General features: G+C 40.3%; 1 long non-coding RNA gene across 2 annotated transcripts; it reads right to left on the minus strand.

Annotated features, from left to right (window-relative positions):
* Positions 1-6,860: 6,860 nt before the first annotated feature.
* LOC121847428 lies at positions 6,861-10,579 on the minus strand. Of its 2 annotated transcripts, none has more exons than XR_006084278.1 (5): positions 10,495-10,579; positions 10,267-10,326; positions 7,880-8,020; positions 7,620-7,678; positions 6,861-7,503 (listed from the first exon to the last, which is right to left on the minus strand). It is a non-coding gene; the product is annotated as an uncharacterized LOC121847428 (long non-coding RNA). The 2 variants fall into 2 exon arrangements; XR_006084277.1 differs by having other exon boundaries at positions 7,620-7,681.

The raw sequence follows: 10,579 nt of genomic DNA on the forward strand, positions 1-10,579 counted from the left end.
CTTCTGTTGGGTTGTAATTTGAAATACTTGCTACACCAGAAGGTAATGGTTATATGTAGGAGGAATGTATATGGTGGGGTCAAGTGAGGGTAGATAAGTGCCATGGGCCTGAAAAGTTACTAAGTAAGGGAAAAGGCAATCACATGGTTGTGGTCACTGATACGGGTGGATAGCTGTGGATTAGTGAAGAATGTGAAGAATGGGCCGAGGTTAGGTCAGGTCACATGAAGGGAGAAGGAACAGTTTATTACCCACGTCACTTAACGTCCTACCTAGCAACAAAGATGTAGTGTTTGAGAAAAGGAAGGGACTCTACCTAAAGTGGAGTATAAATACTTGTTCTGGTGGAAACATGTCTTTGTCTTTGTAGCTGCTTGACCCACTGGGTGAATAAACTTGGTCAGTCTTACTTTCACTATCATTATCAGAAACATTAAGTGTAACACCTGAGAATTTAGTAGGGGCCAGTGTTTGTAACTGGATAGGTAGCGCTCTTGGCTGTAGTCTGGATACACCTTCTACTCTACACTAAACTAATGATTACAGTTCAAGAATGGATAAAACATTTGATCTTGTAAGTGATAAGATACTGTGTTAGTCTACATGGCATGCAGTATGTCAGTGGAACTGTGTTTCTAATAGTGATGGGGGTGAACAACGACGAAAGAGAGTAACTGACTGACACCACATAGACATCCTTCTAGAACCACATAGTGAGTGAAAGGCCAACCAGGCCTATACAAAGCAAAGAGACAGCCTTGTCTTGAGCTCACCACAGATCAAAGTGTTCAGATACCTGTGAACAGCTCACTGAGTGCATGATGTGTGGGTGGGTTCAGCATTGTAACAGTAGGTTGTCTCTGCAGAAGCCCTCTGGACAAACATTCATACAGGCAAACTATGTACAAAACCCAAGAGATGGAATATGTTTTTTTCCATATCAGTTGCTTAAATAGATTAAAAGAAGGTGCATTCTGAACATAGGGATTTCAGGAGAGCAGTTCAATCAATTAACACATACAGCATAAGCAAGGATGATGATGCTCAATTGAATTAAACATTGTAACCTAATATTTTTCAAATGCACCACAAGCAACTAAGCAATCTCTATAAATAATAATTTGCAATGCATAGCAATGATACAGTATCTCCTACTTTACTCCAAAACCCATCTCTAGTCTATTCACGCTGGTCTTAGCTTTATCTATTTCCGGGTGGTGTAGATGATGATGAAGATGATCAGACAGCAGAGGAGAATTCCAGTTCTCATGATGGAGAGAAGGACCAGGATTCTCATCTGTGGATCAACATCACAATATGAAATAATACAATTGCTCTTTAAATGACATAGACTGATCAGGTGAAAGCTATGATCCCTTCTTGATGTCACTTGTTAATAAATCCACTTCAATCAGGGTAGACTAAGGGGAGGACACAGGTTAAAGAAGGATTCTTAAGCCTTGAGACAATTGAGACATGGATTGTGTGATTCAGAGGCTGAATGGGAAAAACAAATGCATATGCTTACATATGCTCTTGTTATCAACATCAGATGTGTGCCTTAGATATCTTTGACTCCACCACATGCAGCAGTTACATTTCTCCTGATGACCTATAGGAGGACTGTTATTCATAGAACATCACTTGATACTGTACGTACAGGATGAATAGGGGTGGAGCATCATGAGTGTATAAGGGGATAACACTTACAGGATGAAGCAACTATATTTTATGTCAGTCTTACTTTCACTATCATTCACAGAAACATTAAGTGTAACACCTGATAGTTAAGGGGTCAGGGGTTTACCTGGGTGAGTAGGGCTCTAGGCTTTAGCCTAGTATACATTGATTCAACTTATACTTTTAAACTCTGTAAATCAATTATTGTAGTTCAAGAATGAACACGAACATGTATTTTTTGTCCAGGACCAGTCATAATCTGTATCTGGGAAACTGGCCCATGTGATAGATAGAGGCTATATAGCATGAAGTATGTCAGTGGACTGTATTTCTAATTGTCATGGTTGTGATCAGCAATGTAAACATGAGAGAAAACACACTGACACCACATAGACATCCTGCTGAAACTATGTAGTGAGTCAAGGCCAACCAGGCCTGTCCAAAGTAAAGAGACAGCCTTGTCTTGAGCACACAGGAGATCAAAGTGTTCAGGTACCTGTGAACAGCTCAATGAGTGCATGATGTGTGGGTGGGTTTAGCATGGTAACAGTAATGTGTCTCTGCAGACGCCCCCTGGACAAACATTCATACAGGCACACATTATGTACAAATCCCAAGAGATGGAAGAATTCTATTTTAGTCCATATTAGCTGTTTAAATAGATATTTATTCACGCGAAAAGAAGGCATATTCTGTACACAGGGTTTTCAGGAGAACAGTTCAATCAACAGCATAAGCAAGGATGATGGTTCTCAATTGAATTAGAAGTCGCAGGCTAATATTCTTCAAATGCAATACGAGCAAATAAGCAATCTCAATTAATCATAATTTGCAATGCATAGCGATGATACAGTATCTCCTACTTTGCTCCAAAACCCATCTCTAGTCTATTGACACTGGCCTTAGCTTGATCTATTTCCACAACTTTTAGGTTGGCTCCATTGGTTGATTGTAGAGGAAGTGCAATTAGGAAAGTCTTACATTGATTCATGTGTTCATTACATTGTGTTCTTTGATTAATCATTTATATTTTTCTCTCAGAAATGCTTATGCTATCAACATGGTTTTCTTTCTGTCTTAACACTATAATGTTAGAGCTATTGGTTTGTATTTCTTTACATTTGGGTTGGTGGCAGATTACTAGCACATATGTTGTAAAATCAGGGGTTGGAAACAGTTCAGGGAGCAGAACCGAAATCTGAAAAATAACACATTTTTCAAGAAACAGAAACAAAACCGGGAAAGAACTTGATCTATACTGTTCCAGACTAGAACTGTTATTTGAAAAGCATGGGAACTGGTTAATAACTTCATTTTATGTTCAGAGATTTTTTTTTCCAGTCTCAGAAAAAAACGCAACAAACTGCCTTCCAGTATCTGCCTGCCAGCTGAAAATATTTGCCACTGTGTGTGTAGGCTACCTGCCCCTCCCCTCCGAAGCCTAGTCTACTAGCCTACTACTGATGTTACAAGGTTGATTCAGAAATTAGGGAGAGATATGTTTAATTAATTATAGTTATCACGTTTCAGTTTGGATTTTTTAACTACAAAAATGTAAGACTTTTTAATTTGAATTCTGGTGCTGCTCTGCACACCACAGCTAGTTTTTGGTCCAACATTAAGCCAAGTCTCTGAAGTTCAAAGACATTAAAAGTTCCTTCATAGAAGAAGGTGGGTTGGTGGTAGGTATAATTCTGTGGGCCTAATTCTGATTTAGCAACAAGATACTTAGAGCTTCATGCTACTCCTCCATCCGATCTCTTTCAAATCAAATCACATTTTATTGATCACATACACATGGTTAGCAGATGTTATTGCGAGTGTAGCGACATGCTTGTGCTTCTAGTTCTGACAGTGCAGTAAAATCTAACAAGTAATCTAACAACTCCACAACAACTACCTAATACACACAAATCTAAGTAAAGGGACGGAATAAGAAAATATACAAATACATGAATGAGCAATGAAAGAGCGGCATAGCCAAGATGCAATAGATGGTATAAAATAAAACATATACATATGAGATGAGTAACGCAAGATTTGTAAACATTATTAAAGTGGCATTTTTAAAGTGACTAGTGATCCATTTTTATTAAAGTGGTCAATGGTTTCAGGTCTGTATGTAGGCAGCAGCCTCTGTGTTAGTGATGGCTGTTTAACAGTTTTATTGTCTTGAGATAGAAGCTGTTTTTCAGTCTCTCGGTCCCAGCTTTGATGCACCTGTACTGACCTCACCTTCTGAATGGTAGAGGGGTGAACAGGCACTGGCTCGGGTGGTTGTTGTCCTTGATGATCTATTTGGCCTTCCTGTGACATCGGGTACTGTAGGTGTCCTGGACGGTAGGTAGTTTGCCCCCGGTAATGCGTTGTGCAGACTGTACCACCCTCTGGAGAACCTTATGGTTGTGGGCGGTGCAGTTGCCATACCAGGTGGGTTTTAGGTGACAAGCCACATTTCTTCAGCCTCCTGAGATTGAAGAGGCGCTGTTGCGTGTGGGTGGACCATTTCAGTTTGTCTGTGATGTGTACGCCGAGGAACTTTCCACCTTTTCCACTTGATGTGGATAGAGGTGCTCCATCTGCTGTTTCCTGAAGTCCATGATCATCTCCTTTGTTTTGTTGATGTTGCGTGAGAGGTTTTAATCCTGTCACCACACTCCGATTGCCCTTACCTCCTCCCTGTAGGCTGTCTCGTCATTTTTGGTAATCAAGCCCCACCGTTGTGTCGTGTTTGAGTTGGAGGCGTGCATGGGCACGCAGTCACGTGTAGTTCAAGGTATTAAGGTTGTATTAGGTTGGAAGCAAAGCTGCCTTGCGGAGGGAATAAGTACACTGTTTGTATTCAGCCATATTCCCAGTCATGTTTCCATGGTTAAATGCGTGGTTCCTGCTTTCAGTTTGGCGCGAATGCCTGCCATCTATCCACAGTTTCTGGTTAAGGTTGGTTTTAATAGTCACAGTGGGTACCACATCTCCAATGCACTTCCTTATAAACTCACTCACTGAATCAGTGTATAAATCAATATTATTCTCTTAGGCTGTCCGGAACATTTCCTAGTCCGTGTGATCAAAACAATTTTGAAGCGTGGATTCCGATTGGTCAGACCAGCATTGAATTGTTCTCATCACGAGTACATCCTGTTTGAGTTTCTGCCTATGAGACGGGAGGAGCAAAATGGAGTTGTGGTCAGATTTGCTGAAGGGAGGGCGAGGGAGGGCTTTGTATGCATCGCAGAGTAGCGGTGATCTAGTGTATTGCCTGCACGAGTGCTACAATCAATATGCTGATAGAATTTAGGTAGCCTTGTTCTCAATTTTGCTTTGTTAAAATCCCCAGCTACAATAAATGCGGCCTCAGGATATATGGTTTCCAGTTTGCATAGAGTCCAGTGAAGTTCCTTGAGGGCTGTCGTGGTATCGGCTTGAGGGGGATATACACTGCTGTGACAATACCCAATGAGAATTCTCTTGGGGAGATAATATGGTCAGCATTTGATTGTGAGGAATTCTAGGTCAGGTGAACTAAAGGTCTTGATTTCCTGCATGTTGTTACGATTACACCATTAGTCGTTAATCATGATGTAACAAATCTCTTCGTCGTCTGAGGAGGAGTAGGAAGGATCGGACCAATATGCAGCGTGGTAAGTGTCCATGTTAATTTATTAGACTGAACACAAAAACAAAATAACAAAGCGAATGAAAGAAACAGTTCTGCAAGGTGACATTCACTAAACAGAAAACCACTACCCACACCCATAGTGGGAAAACAGGCTGCCTAAGTATGGTTCTCAATCAGAGACAATGATAACCAGCTGCCTCTGATTGGGAACCATACCAGGCCTAAACATAGAAACACAACACCTAGACATACAACATAGAATACCCACCCACATCACACCCTGACCAAACTAAAAATAGAAACATACACACATGAAACATGCACCCCCACCCCTCTTCTTCCCAGAGAAATGTTTCTTTCTGTCGGTGAGACGGTTAAAGAATCCCATTGGCTGTACCGACTTCGACAACATATCCCATGTGAGTGTATTATTATCCCTGATGTCTTCTGGAAAGCAACCCTTGCCCTAATTTCATCTACCTTGTTATCTAGAGACTGCACATTGGCGAGTAATATACCCGGAAGCAGTGGGTGTGTGCACGCATCCGGAATCTGACCAGGAGGCCGCTCCGTCTACCTCTTCTGCGGTGACATTGTTTTGGGTCAGCCTCTGGAATCAGATCCAAAGCCCTGGGTGGTGGTGCGAACAAAGGATCTGCTTCAGGAAAGTCATATTCCTGGTCGTAATGTTGGTAAGTTGATGTCGCTCTGATATCCAATAGTTCTTCCCGGCTGTATTTAATAACGCTTAACTTTTCCTGGGCTAATGTAAGAAATAATACATTTAAAAAAATACTGCATAGTTTCCTGAGGACTAGAAGCGAGGCGACCCTCTCTGTTGGCGCCATCTTGCAAAATTTCAGTCGCATCTCGTGCCCTAAACTTGTCTGTCCAACGCATGTACATACTTTGCCCGCTCCATAGCAAGCTACTCTGCACTGAAGTAATTAATTCATGTTGAGCTAAATGTAAAATAATTACTATATCTGATGTTCCAAAAGGAACAGAGGCGACGATATAAACTGTTACTTTTTATTGGTTAGATCCAGTTCAGAACTCTATTTTGCAATTTCGGAACAGTGGAACAGAACTAAATAATTATTGATTTTGTTCTGAACGAAACGATTGGAAAATAATTTCAGTTCCAACCCCTTCTTAAAATACTATAAAGTTAAAGCGTTTGGTTTGTATTTCTTTACGTTTGGGTCAGTGGCAGACTACTGGCACATATGTCTCCAAATACTATAAAGTCAGAGTTACTGATTTGTATTTTTTCATAGTTTGGGTCGGTGGCTGAGACTACTGGTACATATGCCCTCTTTGACATACACAGGGGGGTTACATTGTATTTCTCACTTCACGACTGTAGAAGGCAGTTCAAGCTTTCAGGATGAAGTGAACTCTAGTGAGGTTGGCACCTTTTTGACAAAATAAAGATGTGATCATTTGATACCTGGTGCAAATAAGTGATAAGAATTAGGCAAGTCATTAAAAGTAGTAAATAAAAACATGTTTATTGAAATATCAATAATATATCAATAAATATCAATAAATCATAAGGGCAGGTTACAGAGCTCCATGTTACAAGTATTATCATGAAAAGGAAGAGTTCAGACATTTGAAAATCAAAATATATATTTTGTGGTACACTTCTACAAAACCAAATGTATCCAGTCAGTCAACCTCAGCCACTATTGGTGAGGATTTGAGACTTCTGAAACCATCCTAGTATCAGCTTTCATACTTTGGGGAAAATTATGGTGAAGCTAGGCCCCTGCAATGGCATTCTACAACAAACCGGAAGTGTACAAAATAGCCAGGTCACACAGACACAGTCAAGATCAAAGTGGAATTCAGAGGAGGGGTGGGGCTTAACTTAGAATTATGCTGATCACAGGAGGCTGCTTAGGGGAGGTCAGCTAATAACAATGGCTGGAATGGAGTGAATGCAATGGTATCCATATGTTTGATGCGTTCAATAGCATTCCATTTATTCAGTTCTAGCCATTACTATGAACCCCAATTAAAGTGCCACCGGCCGCCTGTGATACTGAATGGAGGACTGCCACATCCTGTCTATCTGACACACCAGAGTAGATGGTTTCTTCCTCTCTCTGTTTTCTCCTCTGTCTCCTGGGCTTGGTACTCTTCATTTCAGTGAACATCACGGCAGTGTAGTTCAGGGCATCATTGTCACTGTGGAACTATGGGGATGAAACAAATACTCACTCAATTCAGACTCTGGGTTAAATCTAATGCTGTAATATTTAGCTTTAATACTCTTATCCAGTCTCACTCTTGATACAGCAATTCTGCTAACCTGTTGGTCTGACGTGTTGGCATAAGGATTTCCGTACTGGCTCTGCTGAGAAGGGGTCCCTACTAAAAGATTAATAACTAAATATTCAAAACACTTGAAACATACTATGTATGTCATATTTTCTGCTTCAAAATGAAGTAGGCTTGTGAAATGAAAACAATGTCCAAAGAGGGAAGTGATAAGAAGAGGGCCAGCCTTCACCCGTCTTTATGATCTATAACTATTGTTACTATTGCTTAGTATGAAGACTTTTACTGTACCTGCACAGTGTTCACATCGTGACCTCTTCATTCTCACAAAGAGGAAAATGTTGACAATCACACTCAGGATCACAGCAGTTGTCAGGCAAGATAGAATAATGACAAAAATATGCTTACTCTGATCACCCAACAGATCTGAAACTTAAAAAACAAATATACAATACTTTAAAATGATTTTCTACTATTTCTTCTCAAACACTTTTACCCATAGACTGGTGATGTTGGCTTAAAAGTTGAGGATCTACTATCTCTTCACAGTTATATAAAGTGACAAAGCCCTATAGTGCTTCCGGAAAGTGTTCAGACCTCTTCCCTTTTTCCACATTTTGTTACGTTAAAGCTATATTCTAAAATTGATTAAATAATTGTTTTCCCTCATCAATCTACACAGAATACCCCATAATGACAAAGCGAAAACAGGTTTTTAGAAGTGTTTGAAAATGTATTAAAAATTAAAAACCATAATACCTTATTTGCTATGAAACCCGAAATTGAGCTCAGATGCATCCTGTTTCCATTGATCATCATTGAGATGTTTCTAAAACTTGATTGGATTCCACCTGTAGTAAATTCAATTGATTGGACATGATTTGGAAAAGCACACACCTGTCTATATAAGCTCCCACAGTTGACAGTGCATGTCAGAGCAAAAACAAAGCCATGAGGTCGAAGGACTTGTCCATAGAGCTCCGAGGCAGTATTGTCGAGGCACAGATCTGGGGAAGCGCACCAAAAAATATCTGTAGTATTCAAGGTCCCCAAGAACAGTGGCCTCCATCGTTCTTAATTGGAAGATGTTTGGAACCACCAATACACTTCCTAGAGCTGGCCACCCGGCTAAACAATCAGCAATCAGGGAAGAAGGGCCATGGTCAGAGAGATGACCAAGAACCCGATGGTCACTCTGACAGAGCTCCAGATTTCCTCTGTGGAGATGGGAGAAGGAAAACCATCTCTGCAGCACTCCACCAATCAGTCCTTTATGGTAGAGTAGCCAGATGGAAGCCACTCCTCAGTAACATGCACATGACAGCCCACTTGAAGTTTGCCAAAATAAACATAAAAGACTCACAGAGCACGACAAACAAGATTCTCTGGTCCGATGAAACCAAGATTGAACTCTTTGGCTTGAATGCCAAGCGTCACGTCTGGAGGAAACCAGTCTCCGCTCATCACCAGGCCAATACCAACCCTATGGTGAAGCACGGTGGTGGCAGATTCATGCTGTGGGGAATATTTTTCAGTGGCAGGGACTGGGAGACTAGTCAGGATCGAGGGAAAGATGAACGGAGCAAAGTACAGAGAGATCCTTGATGAAAACCTACTCCAGAGCGCTCAGGACCTGTCCTTGAGTGGCCCAGCCAGATCTTGGACTTGAACTCTGTCGAACATCTCTGGAGATACTTGAAAATAGCTGTTCAGCAACACTCCCCATCCAACCTGACAGAACTTGAGAGGATCTGCAGAGAAGAATGGGAGAAACTCCCAAAATACAGTTGTGCCAAGCTTGTAGCTTCATACCCAAGAAGACCTGAGGCTGTATTCACTGCCAAAAGTGCTTCAAGAAAGTACTGAGTAAAATGTTGATATTTCACATTTAAATATTTCACATTAAACATTCCTATGTTTTTGCTTTGTCATTGTGGGGTATTGTGTGTAGATTGATGAGGGAAAATCATATTTAATCAATTTTAGAATAAGGCTATAACGTAACAAAATGTCAAAAAAGTCAAGGGGTCTGAATACTTATTGAATGCACTGCTATGTAGGACACCCAGGCTCAATGCTCTTCTCACACTGATCACTACTACTTTACATCTCTATGGGTGTAAATTATTCCTGGATGGGATTCTCCTGAGCCATGTCTGAACCAATAGACACTGTGTTGTCCTGCAAAGGTCTCAGTGTGTATTCTACAGTTCAGTCACAGAGTCTCCTGGTTGGACTTACTCCGACAGACTTCTGAAGAGGGTGACAGAGTAAGATCATTGTGTGTAAATTGTATTTTCCTATTTTTATTTATTGCCATTTTATTTGAATTTTATTGTGCAAAATGAATATTCAAAATGAGGGAAGGAAGTTAAGTTACCTTGGACAGTTAAAGCAATTAAACATTGATTTTGCCCACTAACATTGCATCACAGTATTATGTACAGAGCCTCCTAACTCTATCTTGGAGATTGTCAGGTTAAAGCTACCATCTTGTCTCTTCACACTCAGACGTTTAGTCTCGTTAAAGTCCTTGATATAGTTGTAGACATATGAACTCTCTTGAGCGTGTTGAAATGATGATGCTATCAGTAGACGTTTCTCTCCAAAGGTCTGCTTTAACCAAGCAACATAGGTCATCATATCAGATTAACAAAAGCAAGGGAGAGACACAGTACCTCCCATCTCAGTACAAATCCCAGGGTCTGGTTGAACCATGTCCATATTCAATGCACAAACTGTAAAATATAAAAATATAAATAGATCAAGAAGAATTTCTAACCATTATAAAGACAGTACATCTCATTATACTTTCCATACTCATACTACAACTAATGTAAATGGATTCAAAATACTATGGCATGAAATTATTTGAAAAAGCATCCACTTTTAAAATTCTTACTTACTTATCAAAGTAGGTGTAAAACAAAAACATTGACCAATGTCATATCTTCATTGTAATGTCAAACCTTTCTTCATTGTATAGTGTGA

The sequence above is a fragment of the Oncorhynchus tshawytscha genome, linkage group LG10, assembly GCF_018296145.1.
Source record: "Oncorhynchus tshawytscha isolate Ot180627B linkage group LG10, Otsh_v2.0, whole genome shotgun sequence".
Lineage (NCBI taxonomy): Eukaryota > Metazoa > Chordata > Actinopteri > Salmoniformes > Salmonidae > Oncorhynchus > Oncorhynchus tshawytscha.